This window comes from Lates calcarifer, linkage group LG2 (genome assembly GCF_001640805.2).
Source record: "Lates calcarifer isolate ASB-BC8 linkage group LG2, TLL_Latcal_v3, whole genome shotgun sequence".
Classification (NCBI taxonomy): domain Eukaryota; kingdom Metazoa; phylum Chordata; class Actinopteri; family Centropomidae; genus Lates; species Lates calcarifer.
In genome coordinates, this window is record NC_066834.1 from 12814956 (window position 1) to 12833183 (window position 18228).

At 37.6% G+C, this 18228-nt stretch overlaps 1 long non-coding RNA gene across 1 annotated transcript; it reads left to right on the top strand.

Moving 5' to 3' along the window:
* The first annotated feature begins 929 nt into the window (after positions 1-929).
* LOC108894171 (uncharacterized) lies at positions 930-17560 on the top strand. Its single transcript, XR_001962775.2, has 3 exons — positions 930-1032; positions 4647-4792; positions 17438-17560. It is a non-coding gene; the product is annotated as an uncharacterized LOC108894171 (long non-coding RNA).
* The last annotated feature ends 668 nt before the right edge of the window (positions 17561-18228 follow it).

Sequence of the window (18228 nt, forward strand, 5' to 3'; positions counted from 1 at the left end):
ACCTGTAGACATCTCAGCATGTGCAGCACTCCAACCTAATTATTGTGATAATGTTGTTATTTTGTTTTTGTTTGGTTTTTTGTTACTGTGACAGAAAGATGACTGAGCTGCAGATGCAGTAATGCTCATGAAGCCCTGATAGCACTGCTGAATGAGGTTACCGGTTTCAAGGTATACCGCGGTTTGAAAAGGTCAAGCCACTAATATTACCGCATATACCGTTCCTACGGTAAACTGTTTTCCTCCCACGTTAAAATGACGTGTGTAGGAGTCCCTCGGGTCGTGTGCAGCGCAGATTAACACGACCCCTCTGGTTCGTGTGTGCAAAATAAATAAATATGTAAAGAAATAAAAAAACAAATCAACTGTATGGGAATATTTCAGGTCAGGAGGCAATACTTCAAACCAGATTTCGCATCTACAGTTGCACCGCCCACCAGTCTGTGCCAAATTCAAGGTAACGCTCTTGAAATGAACATTATGCGATAGCTACGGGAGTTAGCATGTCTAACATCAGTTAAAGAAATACTACAGGCTTGGCACTTTGGCAGATAATTTGCCAGCTAACATCAGCTAATTTTCCCACTAATGTTACGTCGAGGAGCGGAGAGGAGCAGAGATTGATGAACTGCAGGTTTAAACTCACTTAAGAAAGAGTTTATGTTTTAATTTTTGTAGCTGCTGATGAAGTTCTGTATATATTTGTCAACTCTTTATATTCAAATATTTTGTTTGTTTGTGTAAAAGACTGTAGCTGCTGCTGCCAAAGGGAAAATGTAATGTATCTGTGGATCATACATGTGTGAAAACTATTTTTGCAAGTGACGTAGTGTCTTGGGCAATAGCGACCCCTATTGGTAATTGTGTGAATAACCAGGAATGGATGTGCTGCGTTCACGTGACCTGTTAATGGAAAAGAAACAGGAAGCGCTGCAGGAGGCTAATTCATGGCGGCTGGCCAACAGCGAAGAGCGTCAGAGAAACTTTGGGAAATTGTGGCAGCTCCTAGTTTCTGGTTTGAGGGTGCACACGGTACGTGTTTGTGTATATCAATTTTGCACCGGTTATATTTGTGTATTCTAGTCTTTGAAACGATAATATGTTTGTACTTGAATATTTACTTCTAAAGTTTGGCTAAAAGAAAAAATAAACACCAGTCAAAAATCAGTCGGAGCGTGAATTATGTCTACCGGAAGAAAATCCTTAGGAGCAGATAGAATTTTATTTTGAAGTGTTACCTTTTTTTTTTTTTTTACAGAAAACAATTCAAGTATTTATGTTCTTATGTTCTGAGCTTGTTGAGCCGCAGGTTTATACTCACATAAGGGACTTATTAAAAAAGATTTGAATTTAACATACATGTTTACTAATGCTCCATGCTTTCTGTGTGGTTTAAGAATAAAACAGATTGTGTTCAGTGGAAAGAAGAAGTTGTTTTTCTCACCAGGCATTTCAAATGAACTCATTTTAGAGCTGTAGTCGCAATACTGCCATACTGCCATACTGCAATACAGTGATATTTTTGGTTAAGGTTATCATATGGTCAGAATCTCATACCGGCCCATGCCTAGAGTAAACCTCATATCTTAGAAACATAATATGTATTTACTTAATGTAACTACTAAATCTAGTAATCTGGTATTAAGTATCAAGATTTATTTGGTCCAGGCACTTCATAGATTCACATTCACGTCAAAGAGGGCAAAACTACCTCTTCTGCATGTCCCTGGCTGCTGGAAATGTCAATCCCACTAAAAATCAAAACCAGACTTAACAGCTTGTTGCAGCTTCCTGCTCATTGTTTGGTTTTTATGACCATATGGCAGGATCCCAGCAGCTCTCATCAACCCCCCATATAGAGACCATTAGCCTCTGCTCTTTCATCCGTCTTTTATGAAAACTGGAACATGTTCTTGGGGTTTCTGAACATATGCTAAACTTAAAGGGTATCTGCTGCTGTACTGAACACTAAAATACAAACTAGGTTTAATTTGCTACTGTTCAACAACTACATCTCTGATGATGAAGCTTTTGACACTTTAACACTTTTGTGTCTAAGACTGAAGTTGTCTACTTATAACATACAACATACTAAATAAAACAGCTCCCTTGAAGATACCGTAAAACAAAATGAAGTAAAAAAAAAAAAAATATTTGGAAAACCATTTAACTCCCTCTTGGTGAAGTTAAATCGACAATGGTGTTCCAAAGTTGTAGTTTCACTGATTGTATTATATTTAAATGCCAAAGCTGTATACTACCACAATTATTATTTACACTGTGATATACAATGTCCGTGGAGATAGGATGATTTTTGATCATCATTAACGCCAAAACATCTTAATAGTAAAAGATGATAAAAGTTAATATTAATGGATTTTGTCACTCCAATCGATGATTCTTTTGTGGAGAACACAATAATATAATTGTCAGCATTTTGGAACCTCTACCCACAATGCTTTGGGGGTTGCCATGTAGTCAGTTAATTAATGCTAGATGCGGCCCATAACCTGGGCTATGTTTAGTTTGTATGTGTTTACCTTTTGGCAAATTGGTGCCATTAAAGTATGCAGAATTGTTTATTATCATCTCCTGTTTGCAGTGTACACATTAATGTACAGACAACCATCACTGATACTTTGAAGTGGAAAAAAACTTAAAAACACAATGATTCCCAGGCAAGATCTGGAGTTTTAAAGACCTTTTTCCTGATTTCTAAGGGGATTTATGGAGTTTAGTTGTGATTGACACCAGAGATAACATTACATCATGCACATGTAATTTTTGACTGACTTATGACTCAAAGAAGAAGCAGTTTTTGATGTTAAGTGTGGCGTAATTTGGTCAATATGTCTTCTTAAATTGTATCAGTGCAACTCTAGAATTCTCCTCTATCTTTATGAGTACAACCCTTATATTAATTTTAACATCTAATACTTATAGTTTAAGAAAACAGGTCAAAGAAAATTTATGAAGGAACATTTTTAAAAGTGACACCTTTCAAGGTGTCACTTTCAACTGTTGTTTGAGCCTGCCTTCACAAGACATCTGTTTTAGACAGGAACCTCAATTTCATTTCGTTTTTCAGATTAATAAACTGCTGCTAGTGACATTTGTGTGATTTTCTCTGACAGTTAAACTCAGCAGTCACAGAAGTCATTATAGCCTGCTGAGCTCCACATCTCACAGCAACTTGCACTCAAGGTTGAGAATCACCTTTGAGGCATGAGGAATGAAAAGCCTCCATGTCTCTGTTAGTTCTTGGCTCAGGCAGAAAAGACTTAAGATGTTCAGACAAATTTTTGCTGAAAAACCTTTGACTGCAGTATGTTTTGGATTAACTCACTGTCCATTCTTACTTAAAGTGTTAGGCTCTGCACCTTAGACCTGAGCATTCATTCAAAACCTCCCAAAAAGATGCAACTAAATCCCAGCTGTACCACAGCAGCTATAGCAACAGCTATAATAGAAAATACACAGAGGCATTGATGGAAGACATATTCAGATATTTTACTTCTCTATGATTAGCAATACTATGGTGTATAAACAAATATAAGAAAACGTCTTGCATTCAAATTTCACCTTTACAGAGCACCTTTCTAAAACTGTGTTTACAAAGTGCTTTACAGAAAATGAAAATATAAAAGAAATTGTGTGCAATAATGAAAGGAATAAATATATTAGTAAGGACAGGTCAAAGACTGAAGAAGACAAGAATAGAACAAAAACAGACAGAAATTACAGAAAGCCAAAAACAAATTTAGGATGATATGGTAAAGAATTGTTAAAAAAAAAAAAAAAAATATATATATATATATATATATATATATATATATATATATATATATTAGACAGGCATGAAATATAAATTTAAAAAATATCAATAAATGAAAATAATAAAAAAAAACCTAATAACAAAATAATAAAACAAAAACTGGTGACCAGTACAAATACAGTTGTCATATACATATGTAATGGAGTAAAATGTGCAATATTTCACTCTTATGTAGTAGAGTAGAAGTAAAAAGTAGAAAATTAGAATAGTCAAGACAGTACATGTATCTCAGAATTACTACAGTACGTGAATAAATGTACTACTCTCCACCTCTTGCTTCTTAGACTGAATTGTTAATTTTACTGAGCTAACATTAATGGAGCAGAACACTTAATTAAGCAAGGATGAAGAAAATACTGAAATATTAAGTTGTGCCTTCTTTTTTTCCCCTGTTTTCTGCCAATTTGAATCGTTTTAAGTCCCCATTCTTTCTGTTCTTGTCCTTTCTAAGTCCACTGTTGCCATCCTCTTCTTTTCAGCTGCTGTATGTTTACTACGACTCCAGTGTGTTCCCGTATTATTCTGGTGATAGCATTCTGTGAAAATTTAGGTTTTAATTACTTGAAAGAACTAGCGTAATTTGGCTCCACCATATGTCAATAGGTTGGTGACCGCATATACTGTTGGTCCACTTCTCAGGTCATCAGGGCATGGTCTCTCAATTCACCATGGCTCAAAGTTCAAGGTTTGTGGTGACTGAGCTTTTGCTGCTCCGGCTCATGACTGAAGAATTTTTAAAACTTGTTTTGAAATATGCTTTTCTTACCACCTGTGCTCACCATATAACACAGTGTTTCATCCATCTATCCAGCCATATTCCAGGCATTACCTGGGTCCAGGTCGCAATGGCTGCAGGCTAAGCAGTGTAGCCCAGATCCTCATCCTCGTCCTCCTCCCCAGCTGCATTCACCAGCTCTTCATGTGGATCTGACGTGTGCCCAAGCTACATGAGATACTGTAAGTAATCCGTCCAGTATTTTTTTGGGGTGGGGGGGGTTCCTTTTTTTGGTTCCCAGTTAAACATACCTAGAATACCTTCACAAGGATACATCCAGGAGATGCTCAAATAACCTCTGCTGGTTCCCTTCAACGTAAAGGCATGACAGTTACTCTGAGCCCCTTCCTGATATCTGAACTCTTTCCTATCTCCATAATAGCAAGCCCAGAAATCCATGAAACTAAATTTGGCTGGAAAATTTAGCCGGGGGGGCACTTTTGGAAAGCAAGTACATTAAAATTCAAAGCCCTGTTCCAGTCAACAATAAACTCTAAATGAATACTAGTTTAACTGTTTATTCAGAGTAAAAATTGTCAACTACGAACATAACTCGTATTGGTCAGGCACAATAACAGGAAGTTGCCTGGAACATAAAACTCTCATAAAATATTTTGTTTTATTTTCTTAGGCAGGACATACCATGTTAATCAGTGAGCTGGTAGGTAGATTCTACCTCTACAGAGGGTCAAGCTAACTGTGTCCCAGGTCTCACTTTATATTTACCAAACAGATATGGCAGTTGAAACTGTGAAAGGCATTGCTCGTAGTGATGAACCTGATGAGAATTATCACCCAAGATTCACGGTGAATCTCAGCTCATTGTTTATCTGTCCGGACCACTGGTTCACTCTCACTGCTTTCATAGCATCATTTTCGGCCACAGCAGGCAGCTGTTTTCAGAGTAAAAGCTCTAGAAAGCCACTGTGCACTACTTGCTCAGCAGCAAACAGACACAGTTGGATACTAGCAGGGGGCAGGCCCGCCGTGTTTCTTGCTTGTGCTTGGGACAACATGATTCCCAAAGAACCTTTATTTGGCCCCTGGTTGGACCATATTATACCATCATTACCAAAATGAATGGACACACCTGCATTGTCTGAACATACGCCACATCAGATTTTTTACTTAACTTTAGTGTGACAGACCAAACCTTTTTGCATCATGGGGAGAGAAAGTAAAATTGTTTTCAACCACTATGTCAAGGAAAATTAGGAATTAGGAAGCACTCATATTACATATATATTTTTGACAAGTCCAGCAGATTATTTAAGGGTTGACCTGGGGACTACTGACCCGGTGTTCTCCCCCAGTGTTGGCAGCCCTGGCTGATGAAAATAGTGGAGCTTTTAGCAGCGAAAGAGACAGATATTTCCCTCAGGCAGAGGGTAGAGACCAAAATCAGAGCTAAAACAGAGGGAATATTGGACTTAGATTCATCAGGTGGACATAAAATGTGATGATATGTCAGTGTTGTACTCACCCCTACAGGTGCTCTGTAGGACTCAACAGTTAGATTCACTTTCAGTCATCTGTGAATATTTCAAGCAGATACTTTTTAATACTCTTAGATACTCTTTGTCTGGATTATCACTTGACTTTCAGGGAAAATTAGGAACTGGCCATGTCAAGTTGTGAGTGCCAGCCACTGGTGACAGGCCATTATTTTGAACATGTCTTTTTCTTTGTTTTTCAATAACATATTGGAAAACCTTGTTCCAGCAAGCGACAGGTTGTTATGGTTTGATGACTATCCTATCATGGCGTATATGTGTGTGTGCTTATGAGTCTATTTAAAGCATCTGCAAAATCTAATATTCAGCATTACAGTAGAATAAAGCTCATGTTTCCATTAAAGCCTGAGAGACTAAATTTTATTTGTGCAAATTCCACAATATATAGACTATTTGCCTGTGCTGTTACAACAGCTCTCTACTCAGTAAAACCCCCCTTCACTGTGCTGCTGACAGGTCTGTGGTTGTTATAGAGATGTACTGTACCTTTTTTCCACTTTGATGATACTTCAGCCTTCAGTCTCAGTCAGTCATCTAAATCTCAGTCTACTAAATGCAGTTTACATAACCTAATTGCATAACTTTTTATGGTAACATATGTGACTTCAGTAGACATTGAAGGCACCAGACTGTTTTTGCTGACTGCTAAAGCATGTCTTAGGTTTTGTGATGACCATCCACAAAACCATTCATTTCAGTGCACTTACAACAGATTATTTATCACACCGGGTTTGCCGTATATGTAGATGTAAGCAGAGAAAAAGCCACATTTTCCCGCAAAAAATAGAATTCTCAGTCTCAGATATGAGTTTTGTAAGCAGTCTGCAATAATGCCACAAAAATATTCAACTGACAAAAGCCTCTGTCAATCAATTAAATGTTTAGTGAAGATCCTTCTAATGTCAAAACTAGATTTTTCCTGTTATTAAGACATATTTGTCTTGTTATCGCTACATAACAGATTATTAAATCTCTCCAAGAAACTTTTCTTGTCACAGAACTTCTCAGAACTTTCCTACAAGGTCATAGCAGCGATTTCAAATTCAGTCAATATCAGTTAATTACAACAGAGTCGCTATGGTGAGTGGATTCACTCACTTGCATATGCTATCAGTGCTGTTCACCATCTTAACTGCTCTGACCATTGAAAAGGTGGTCTCAGGTACGATTCGCATGAGGTGCACTGCTATTTAGAAATCTGTAGTGTAGTGCAGGGTAGTGTGCTCTTCTGACTGGTTGAGGAGTGGAGAAGGTGGGCAGTCGTACTCAGGCATGGACATGAAGCAGTCTTACCTAATATGAAAACCCTCTTTGGCTTCATTAGCTAGGACTAGAATTTGAACTATGGCACTACAAACCTCTGGAAAGTGCATGAGTGTTGGTGAATTTGACAGAGAGCCTTGTTTATGAAACTCTTTGTAATTCAACTACTTCGTATTTCTTCCTGTGGAAGAATTACAAAGGAGTTGAATTACAAACAGGAGACAGAGAAATCAGATCCCAAGTGGTTTCTGACTTGTTAGACAGAGTTGAGTTGACAAAGGTTAGAAATTCACCAGAGTGTTGGTGTTTGTGTCAGATGTTTTGAGAGTCTTGAGTCTGACTGGCAGGGGGGAAAAAAGATAAAAAGAAAGAAGACGTGCACACACACAAAGAGAGAGGACATCTAATACCAAACAGAAATGACATCAACTGTGTGATACTGGCTGGCATTTCTGCCTGGTTTTATCTGTTCTTATTCTCCATCTTATTTTTTTCTTTTACTTCCCTTCCACTTTTGATCCTTTGGGCTTCTTGTGCTCTCTGTTGTCTTTGCTTCTCTCTTTTACTTCTGCTTTGCTATTTGTTGTCTGCATTTTCTTCTTTCTTCCATTCCTTATTTCTTACTCCTCCTTTTTCTCCTCTCCTTCCATATTTGTTCATTTTTCAAGAGAACAGACAGGCAGAGGTTATAAAACTGATTGAAATGAGCGACACTCTCCCTCAATAATCGCTTATTATTTGTTTAGAGAATGAATAGAAGGAGCCTTTTTATATTCCAGTCTTTCCAATGCAAATTTACCACAATACAGTCAATAATGTGACTTTGTCCCAAGGTCACAGAGCATTTTCTCATATTGTTAGATGGTGACAGGTGGCAGTTCCTGCCTAAATCAAGGAGACAAATAAGACACCAACCACTTTGAAATTCACATAACCCAGATTATCAAAGAGATCATCGTCCCAGTTTTCCTGGCAGAGGCTCTCTGTAAGCTGAGGCGATGCTGAGACTTTGAGAGCTCAGTTCATGCAGTAAATGCAGTTTGTGGAGGAAGCAGAAGACTTCAAATGTTTCACCTTATCATTACCTCGTGGTTACGAATACATCTGAACAACATGTTGATGTTGTCTAAGTGGCAACAGAAAAAATCAATTGGCAAGGATTTGGCAAATAATCAGTAGACTAAGACTTTCCTCAGTCTGAGTTAATGGCAGATTTCCCCACAGGAGACAGCAGCAAGCTTTCATCCAGTCTTAGCAGCTTTATATAGTAGCTTTACTTAGAAGAGCACAAACAGAAAGTCTATGTATGTATGGCAAAAGATCCTTTCTGGATGGATTCGCATTCAGATTAAATAAAACTTGCAGCTAGAGGAGAGCACATACTTCCACCACGAATTCTTGACATGTGTTACTTTAACAACAGGAGAAATAAATGAAACAGATAATTGTAGCTTCTGTGGTTTTGGAGAAGTTTACAGTACATGGATGTTATGCAAATCAGAACACGTATGTGTAGTTTCAGAAACTGAAGGTGGACATCACAGAATACAGTGTGAATACGCTGAGGGAGTTATCCTGTCCTGCTCACCTTCTCGTGACAGTGTGAGGTGACTGACACTTGTCGGCTGTAGGTTTAAAATTCAAGGCTTGAATCTGCATAAAACCCGTGTTTGAACAGTAGCTTGACTCAGACCTGATCCTCCTACTGTGACACACAGCATGCAAGGAAAGTAGTAGTAGTGTTCCCATTTAAAGATAAAGCTATGAATTAAAGGTTTGCACTAGTTAGTATTGATTAGGCAAAGTTTCATTATAGTTATTTCATAATGAGGCGTTCAATTATGACATTTTTATCATTTAAAAATAAGGGGGGCAGCCATTACGACTATTTATTTTTTCTTTGTTGGAATAATTTGCCTAAACGTTGTAACATTATATGGAACTAATTAATTTGTGTAAAATTGTGTTTTCTGTTTCGTTTTTTTTTTTAAATTGAGAATGTCTTCACATAATGAGCCTCGTCTCTTCTATGTTTATAACACAGATGAAGAATTCAGTTTTTCAAAGTTCTCAAAACAAGAGAAAGTGATGCACTGTGGGAGAAATGCCCAGTGCAGTTTCCCATGTTAAATTATTTTGAAATAATACCACTACATTGGTAATTATTAGTAAACATTTTTGAAATCAAATTAAGGTTATAAAAGTCAATAACAAATGTATTTGTAGATTTTTTGTGGTGAAGCTGCATCAAACACAAAGCCTTTGGGAGAAGGGAAACCCAGACAATACAATGAGATGATGATGAGATGCATGAAAGCTGTTTGTCTTCCCCTCCCATATCTATCTCCCACATTACATTATCTAACCTCATTCATAATGCCTCTGTCTCTCCCTCCCCATCCGTTGACCTGGTATTTTCCACCTTTTCTCGTCTGTCTGGACCTCTGTTGTTTGTTTATGTCCCCGACTCAGATATGCAGAAAAATTAGTTTCTGAAATCCAATCTGTCTGTTTTCATTAATCAGGTTGGAACCAGGTGCATTTAGGCATTGTTTACGTTAGTTGAAGCGGTAGCAGCATTAATGCTGTACAGTATATATGACCTTAATGGTAGTGTTTTTTTCTAGTGTGAATTAAAAGCACAGAGCTGTTTGCTGGATGGCATGCACTGTGTCTCTCTCTAAAGGACAGTTTGAAATATGATTTGAGATTATTTGATCTGAGACACCCTCAAGAAATTTGGTATGAATTGGATCTCAAACCACTTATGAATATAATATAAATGTGATTTGCGCATATCTGTTCTCATGGGCCATAAAACCAACACGATTGCAATCTGTAAACAGTCCAAAATAATAACTGGTTCAAAGAATGAAACAGTCATGGCTGAGAGAAGAGATGTTTAGACAGTGTGACAGTAATAAAAATGTCTGTCCTGATAGTTGGACAGGTGAGCTCTGTGTCAGCTCATGTTTTTTATCAGTGGCAAGAAAAAGTATGTGATTCCTTTTGGAATGACCTGATCATCATCCATTCATTCACTTCCTACAGAACAGCTTCAGCTCAGACATATTACAGTGAACAGCTCTCTCAGCTCATTCCACAGCATCTCTGTGTCAAAAGGTGGATTCTTGTTCTGTGATAGATTTACACCCACCATCTACTAAGCTTCAGCTGGTGAACATCTACTCTGACGTTATCCTGTAAGATACCGTTATAAACTAGGGAAATAATTTTCTCCATGACGATAGCGAGCTGTCCAGGCTCAGAAGCAGCCCCAAATTGTAATGCTGTCTCCATTGTACTTGGGGAGATGTTTTCATGTTTCTATACTTTTTTACACCATACATACTGCTGCGTGTTTACCCAGTTTAACCTCAGTTTCTTTAGTCCACAGAACATTTTCACAGTAGTGTTGTGGAGTATTAAGCTGCTCTTTGGCTCACTTCAGGCACCAGCTTCCTCTGAGGTGTCCAACAACAACAACATGCTCCGTCCACCATGACCCGTGTGTGGTAGACCCATGAACAGAGATGTTAACCTGCTCCAATGTTGTGCACAAGTAGGTGTTATTGACTATTTGTAAACTAAAATATTAATCTTAATATTAATATTAACAATTCATATAACATAAAGTAATAGGATTTAATTTACATTAAATCCACCTCAGGGCACCAGACAGCCAATTCATTAAGTCAGTCTCATACAACCTACTAATTATCAATTTGGAACCTTGATTAATAATTAATGATTAATGATTAATAAAAGTTAATAACTACAACCAAAATCACCATATGAACAGTTAGTAAAAGTTGAACGACTTTTGTACAACATTAAACAGACCAAAATATTCAGTGTTCAAAAGTATTTATTTGAATAAATGCCAAATTGAATACCAAATAACAAACAAAAAAAACAACAAACGTAATTTAACCTGGTCTACAAACACTATGTACAGGTATGTGTGTGTGTGTGTGTGTGTGTGTGTGTGTGTGAGTGTGAGTGTGTGTGTGTGTGTGTGAGAGAGAGAGAGAGAGAGAGAGAGAGAGATATCAGACAATGGCAAGATGGCTGATTTGAGATAATTCCTTTGACTTAAGCTGCATGGCTTTAAGTCAAACAATATACACTTCTTGCTGCTAACTGCAATAGTGAGAAGCAGATTTGTGTATTTAGCTTTATTTTGGTTAAAGTGTGACACAGAGTGCTTGGCCAGTTTTGGTATTGTGAAACTGGGTCAGTTTTTGACTCCATTGACTCTCTACTGTGAGTCAAAGCTGACTGCTACTGAAGGTGCAAGCAACAAATGTTACGGAGCCATATTTCAGGGGCATTTTACACTGGAAACAAAAACTGGAGCAGATGTGAGTTGACAGATAGAATCTCCCTTCACCTCCACATTAAAATGGGACAGCTGGTGTTCATCACACTTTGGAAAACGTGGCTAAATGAGTCTTACCTGTAAGTGCAATATTTTATCTTCTGCAGCTGGTAAAAGAGGTTATCACAATATTTTTTTCCATGTACATCTATCAATATTTATTGTAATTATGCTGATTAAGATTCCTGTCAGCTAAAAAAATCAGTAGTAGCAGATGCAGAATTAGAGAAATAACTAAGAATTAAGAAAACTGGAAACAGAATATCTCATTAAATAAGTAAATTGTACATAACAAGGGAGCTCATGCTGTGGGGCAGTATAGTTAATCAGTTAAAGTCCCTCATTTTCAATGTCTTTTGCCAGTAAAAAGGCAACAACATGCGTCACCAGCCGACTCACTGAGGAAAGTAACAGTTTACTTACATGTGTATCACAGGGCAGCAAGTCTGTCAAATCAGCACCTGAGCTGCTAGCCCTGCTTCACCTCTGAATAAACTGCACTGAACAGTAGTGTTCATGCTCACTGAGACAGAATAGCTACTGTTTTGATGACAAGTAATAAAGTTTTCTCTGAACCTTGTCAAGTCGGATAACTGACTGATGAATGGACCCATCAACAGGCAGACAGCAGCAGAGGTACACAAAGTGCCTTTCAAATTTCAAGCCTCTTTTTCCACGACAAAGCGTGGTGGATAGCAGGCTTTCAATTTCTGCAGTCTCTTATCTGTCGCACGGTTTGTGCACTGAAGCATCAGAGTTTTCAGAATCCATTTTCTCGCATATCAGCAACAAATCAGTGGAAAAACTGCACTCAAATGATGTCAGTTTTTTAAAATAGAGATGGTACAATCTGCACCCTCAGTCTCCTGCGTCTTGCATCTATTTGGTACAAATCTGGGGAATGACTGACAGCAAACACCCACTGTCATTATGTTTTGTAAAGCATCTGCAACTTGACCACCTACAGCACAGTCTCCTCTTGGATCTTACATTAATACCAAATTAATGTAAAACAAAATACAGCCTGCAATCAGGACCCACACATCTGATTAGACCGTTCCTTGCAGAAAAACTTCTGACAGCTGCTCTAAAGGCAACAAAATGGAAAGTAGATCTGTCAAAGAGAAAGTAGGTCAGAGAGACCAGTAAAGGCAGTATGATGTTTAATAAAGAGAAATCAACACAAAATGCACCCTGAAGGGTTCTCAACTAAATTCTGCCATTAGAATATGAAAAAAAGTCTCTTGTGCCAAACCAATCAAAGTCACATAGTTTAAACAATTAACAGAAATCATGTCGTGTGGAAATATCAGACTTTAGATAAACTCGATGTCAGCTGCTGACAAGACAATCTCACCACAGTGATGCACAGCAGCGACAAAGTCATCATATACACAATTACATACACTGAAATTTGCAATAACTCGTGATGGCTGCAGATTTTAAAATGCTTCAACAATTATTTCCAACCCTGTCTCCTACTGTGAAACTTGACAAGAGTTTTTTTTGAGAATCTTCACAAACAGAGCATGATTTTATTGTTGCTGCCATTGCTGTTTTATCAGCAGAACAATATGTACAGATAACAAAACTCATTATACAAGTGTATACTAACAACTGTTTGCTGACCAGTCTAGAAGAAAAAATACTGCATCAAACTTCATTCCTTCACTCCAGCAGCTGAAAGCAACACCAACATTAACTCTTGTTTTACTTCTATTTATCCCACTTTGAAGTTAGCATGCTAGCCAACTAGCCACAGTCACTTTCCAGTAGCGACTCACTTAAGCCTCCAGACCACCCTGAAGAAATAGTGCTGTATTATAGAGGGCATATAATGACCTCTTGTATAGTAAACCCAACAAGGACTGAAGCTCTCTGCAGGAGACCATCACCACAACCTGCTCCCAGCATGAAACCACTTTCTGCAGCAGAGAAAACTTACTTTAACCAAGGGCTACACATAATAATTAAAACCTTAATCATTTTTTAACTGAAATAAGCAGATATTGTCGAGAAAGGAGATTTAAAAAAGCATTGTTACTGACCATTTTGCAGATATGTGCAAAAAAACAATAAGTCAGTGAGCTGTTTTTTAGATTAGTGTTATGTTAACATAATTTGTAGATTTTGTTTCACTCAGAACAAAGTTATGTGAGTTGGTCTGAGAAACTGGCATTATCTTAAAATGATTTCTGACGCAGCTCTTCATTTTGGCATTGGAAATAAACAGCCCTTTAACTATTGAACCAGACAACAATTATAGAACCTTTCCAATAATACTCATTCAGCACAGAGTTGTTTTGATGATTAGGAAGGGAAGAAAAACAGTTCTTCAGTTATACCAGGATCCACAAAGAAAACACTCTCCTGGATCGATATGAAACCATTTTCAGACAGAGGCCTTTCCTCATTACCAACAGGAGCAAGATCTCTTTACTTGACATTTTAATCTATGATTATTTTATTATTTGCATTTTATTGGTGTATTTTTATGAGACGTAAAGTACTTTGTAATGGTTATTTTGGAAGCTGTAATAGAATCATTATCATACACTTGGTACAATTCTATATTTTTGTGAGCTCATTTTTGTGAGTCAGAAATACTATGTTTCTCCTCTCTCATGATAAATTCCTAGCTATGCGGCAGCCCACCACCACTGATGGATCCAGGAGAAACTGGCTCCTGGCCATCCTAAACCTCCACCTCCTCATCTGTCATAGGTGGAGGGGGGGTCGGGGTGCTCTTTAACTAATTCTTACCCTGCTCAGGAAAAAAAATGGGGGAGGATGGCCGGGAGCGAGACAGATGAAATCCCAAAACAAAAAAACAAGATGATGGAAAAGCAGCTCAATGGGATTAAAGAGCAGACAGCGAGGAGGAAGGAGATACAGACTGTTTTTTAAAAAAAAAAAAAAAAAAAAAAACAAGCTCCCGTATACATAAACAGTTTGGAAAAGCTGAAACACTTGATGCTAAATGCACAGAGGCAGCAGAGCATCACTGTCAGCACTTGACTCTGTTACCATGGAGACACATCCTCAAAACTTCTTTTCACATGTTGCGTTTACAGTATGCATGGTTTATGATGATGAGATGCTGAGAATTATTATACAAGTGAAGAACATTTCTATCTGTGTCTTTCTCTCTCAAATCTGTTAATATACATTGGGTAAAACCTGACAGTGTAACATTCAGCAATATATTCTGTCCCACTTAAATTATTTTTAATTAAGGCACAACTGCACGCCATTCAATAAAGCTTAGCAGAAATCCATTTCCATCCAACGTTACAACTAATATAAAGACATGAAATCCTGACAGTGCTGAGTCATTATTTCTGAGGGCAGAAAACAGAGGGCTACAGCTCCTGCTCTTGCAGCTAATACTTGTTGTTGAGGAGGTGATGTGGGCAGATTGTCTCCTGGCTGACTGATGGGAGGGCGGTGGGGGTTGCCTGAAATTAAACACCCTTATGATTATGGGTTTGCTTTTTCTTTTTACAAATGTATTATATTTTGGGGCTGATGAGAATTCAACTTTTTAATTCTTGCTGTTGTTCCTATGAGTGCTCTAACTGTAGGTTGATTTGGACAAAAGCAGGCAGCTGCCCTGGGGCCTCGGACCCTTAAGGGTCAGTTTATGGTCTCTTAGAAGTGGTTCTTATAAAATGTACTCAATCATATGTATTTATAGTCTTTCTGGGCAGCTATACCGGAGGGTGAAGTGAAAAGCCAGCCGTCTTATAGAGAGGAGAGAATTGATATTGTCGAGGGCATATATTTTCAGACAGTCTCTCCTAGCTGCTAATACCTGAAAAACTGTGAGCAGGTGTACCACAGAGAACTGGTGCTGTTGGAAAGGTGAAGGATGGTCACAGCAAATACCGATCTGGTTCGTGTTTTTCCGTTCTACTGCACTTTGTATGAGGTTTACTGATAAATAAAAACTATCCATGGCGTTATTTTTGAAAGTATCGTTTTACTTTTAGTGCCTTTAGTGCACAGCACTTTATTTTATTATTCAAATTGTCTACAAAGTGACTTGAGTTGAGGACACACCTGTGCACATGTCATGTACTGCATCCTAGTTATAATTCTCATACTTTTGATCAGCAGTGGCAGCCAGCAGTTTCAGTTAATGACATGACCGAGATAATAGTGTCCCCCACAGTCTCTCCTGTAACAGTACTGAAGTGCTATCATAGAGCTAACTTGTATAAATAAAATGACATAAATTCAGGTTCACATAAGAACAGTTTTTACTAACCCATTCGTGGAAACACTTTATTATTCAGCTTCATCTGTCTTTGAATAATAGAAAGAGAAGAGAACAAAGAGTTTTTTGTTGAAGTGTAACTTCAGGGCTTCAGGGTTAAAGTCCAGAAACTCTGCATCAGCTTAAACTTCCACTGAGAAGCTGAAGCCATTTCATGTCTACATTGACCTTGTTATGATGTACTGATGTTTACGAGCAATATTTTACTTCAATATAAAACCTTAAACTTTCTGCTTTTATCCACATACAATGTGCTTGTCCTTGTATGTTCTTGCTCTTATTGTTCTGCACCTCTTGCAGACCGCTGCCTCACTGCTCGTTATTTTTATTTTATATAATACTTTATTCCCTATCTGTTGTCCCCTAGTTTCCCATCAAAATTAATCTTTTTCCTCCTGTCAGGTCATTGTTGTGAATATCAATCTTATGCGAGTTGTGTGAGTGCAGTTGCTCTGAAGGACAAACTGCAGGCCAGAGCCTAAACACAAACGTGTGTGTTCCTGGACTGGGCCTCAGATTGCGGGTGGGGGGGGGGTTATCTGCTAACTACCAGTTAGTTAGGCTTGTAAACTTGATCACTAAGATCACAGTGGAATAGGAGAGGATCCTAACACAGGGGTTCACCTACTCCAAACAAAGCTCCCTTTTGCCCCTCTTCCACTCTTGAATCTCTTCAATGGAAAGGAGTTAAAGACTGATCAAAAAGTGACTACATTTGTCAGTAGTTGCTTTTTTGAAAAAAGTTGTTAAATCCTTAAGCGTGTATGAATGCTTTTCCTCTTATACAGTACATTTAAGCTTCAGCGCCTCCAATGCAATGTGCAGTAATCTTTATATTTTTGACTTACTGTCTTAGAGTGCTTTAAACATTATGACTTAGATGCTCAATGTCAGCCCCAATAGGATGTTCATGCACAATGTAGCAGCAAGTTTCTGCCCATCTTTGCTCTATTTCCAGAATAATCTGAGAGACTGATTTTACCCATGTTAACATAGGTAATTTATTCACGCACATTCTTGTCAAAGATTGACAGCTGTAAAGTTGCATCAGTTAAAGTGCACTGGAAATGAAAAGTCGAAGCAGAGGTAGATGACCCTGATGAATATCATCAGTGCCTAATTTAAACTGATTGGAGAAGCATCCTACAGATCAACATTTCACACTGACAGATAAATCAGGAAATGGCAGTGTTGCCCTAACAACCCAGACCTGTGTTTTAAAAATAATTTGAGATGTGTTCTTAGATATGTCAAGTGCATTTCTCTCAAAAAAATTACCCAGGTGGCTTCTTATGCCATACTATTTACTTCTGAAAGGCCCCATTATCAGAAGGCATTTTCTCATTACAATGTGAGGAAGACTCATTTGTATTTCTTGTTACTGTTTCAGGAGTCTCCTCTGGATTTTAATTATGATGAGGGAAGATTAGCTGGATGGTATGGAGCCCTGAAGCTGACAAAATGTTAACTGAGTACATCAAAAAATAGTGATGTTAGTTAAATAAGTGAAATTGAATGTAAAAATAAATAAATATACTTTTAATTTAATCTCCAGTTAGTTTGACATTTTTCTTCCTCCATTCAGCTGATAAAATAAATTCAAACTTTATTCATTTCACTCTTATATTTGTCTTTCATTGGCTCATATTTAATCATTTATCTGTGCTATTTTCCATTAATGTTTTTTCTCGTTCTGAGAGCTCAGCTGCTCTCTTCATTGTTTGTTTAGTTGTAAGAGAGGCACTGGATCTCATGAATGACATCTCTTTTCTTCACAATATCTGTTTTTGTCTTTGAGACGTACATGCAGCTGCCACAGTTTGATGAGTGTCTTTGTTTAATTGTTTCTGTGATGAGAGAGGAGGATGACCAAACTACTTATGCTCTGCTTTTTTCCCCCTTTTTACTCTTATTTTTTTAACTTTAACTTTCTTCAAATCTAAAATCTTTTCTTTTTTTTTCTTAATAGACCCAGTTATCAGTTTCTTTTAATTAATCAATTTATTCCATTATTATTCAAATTTCTGTGTTTTCTCATTTACTTAATATTTAACTGTGCCTACCTGCTGCTCCTCTACACATACATATCAGTTATTATTATTGTCATATTATTATTATACCTCCCCTAGGATTTAATCAAGACTAGAATTTATTTAGTACTTTCTTGACAGGAGGCAGGAA